Source organism: Marmota marmota, unplaced genomic scaffold (assembly GCF_001458135.2).
Source record: "Marmota marmota marmota unplaced genomic scaffold, marMar, whole genome shotgun sequence".
Classification (NCBI taxonomy): domain Eukaryota; kingdom Metazoa; phylum Chordata; class Mammalia; order Rodentia; family Sciuridae; genus Marmota; species Marmota marmota.
Window position 1 is genome coordinate 1,802 of NW_026000919.1, and position 1,611 is coordinate 3,412.

At 42.0% G+C, this 1,611-nt stretch overlaps 1 pseudogene; it reads left to right on the top strand.

The window, feature by feature from the left end:
• The first annotated feature begins 287 nt into the window (after positions 1-287).
• On the top strand, positions 288-1,605 carry LOC107134133 (annotated as a pseudogene).
• The last annotated feature ends 6 nt before the right edge of the window (positions 1,606-1,611 follow it).

The window sequence follows — 1,611 nt, forward strand, 5'->3', positions numbered from 1 at the left end:
AATATTTCCAAGTAAACAAAAATTGAGAGATTGTCTTGAGTAGACTTGCCTACAAGAAATACAAAAGGAAATCCTTCAGTGAAATATTATAAATATATTAATCTACTCTTGGCATGTAACTCTTTTTCTTTTCTTTCTTTTCTTTTTTGTACTAGGGATTGAACTCAGGGGCACTCAACTACTGAGCCACATCCCCAGCCCTGTTTTGTATTTAATTTAGATATAGGGTTTCCCTGAGTTGCTTAGTGCTTCGCTGTTGCTGAGGCTGGCTTTAAACTTGAGATCCTCCTGCTTCAGCCTCCCGAGCTGCTAGGATTACAGGCATGTGTCACTACACCTGGCAGTATGTAACTTAAAAAAAAAAAAATACTATTATTGGCTGGTCTTAATGTCTTTCTTCTTTCTGTGTCAGTACTGCCTGTAGCAAGATGTTTTTAGGAAATGCCAAAGTTGGGCTCCCAACCCCTAACTTCGAAGTCACAACTGTTATCCCAGATGGTCAGTTCAAAGATATCAGTCAAACTGGTGTGATAGTGCACATCTGTAATTCCAGGAATGGCTGAGGTAGGAGGATCAGAAGTTTGAGGCCAACCTTGGCAATTTACTGAGCTCTGTCTCAAAATAAAATATAGAAAGAAGTAAAAGCACCCTCATTTCCGTCCCCAGTTCTCCAGTCCTCCCCCCACTAGGAAGGAAGGAAGGAAGGAAGGAGGGAGGGGGGAAGGGGGGAAAACAAGAGAAAGATGTCAGCCCCTGGGGGTGTAGCTCAGTGGTAGAGCATTTGCCTAGCATTTTCAGTCCTTAGCATCCCCAAAACAACAACACCATCCCCAGGATATCAGCCTAACTACAGAGCAAAGTATGGTGTATCGTTTTACACTCTTGACTTCACCTGTGTATACCTCCCACTGATCATTAGTTTCAATGATAGGGCAGATGAATTTAAGAAATTCAGCTTTTAAGTAATTATTGTTTCTGTGGATTCTCATCTCTAACATCTGGTCTGCTTTTAACACACCCAAGCAAGAAACAAGGAGGACTGAGACCAATGAATATTCCCATAGTATCAGACACAAAATGCACTCTTGTTCAAGATTATGGGGTTTTTAGAAGCTGATGAATGCATCTCATTCAGGTGCCTCTTTGACATTGATAATAAGGATATTCTTTAGCAGATCAATGTAAATGACCTTCATGTGGACCACTCTGTGGATAAGACTCAGGCTTTCCAGTTCACTGACAAATATGAGAAAGTGTACCTGGCTAGCTGAAAGCCTAGCAGTGATATCAGTCAAGCCGGATGACCAAAAGAGCAAAGAATATTTCTCCAAGCAGAAGTGAGTGCTAGATTATTTTAGTGCCAGGCTGCAGTGGGTGGCCATGAGAACAAAAAACCCTTTTGTACTTTGTTCATGTTTAAAACACAAGATGCAGTGGGGAACAAAACATGCCTTTCCTACAGGGATTGGGAGGCCAGATTTTTTTCCATTGGTGGGAATAGCCTGAGCTGTGTTGTAGAGCAAGCCATCTGATGTGTAGGATGTTCAAGTAGTGGGGCATCAACCCAATGATCTTTTGTACTATCGTAAATTTGAACTGGGGCGGGGGGGG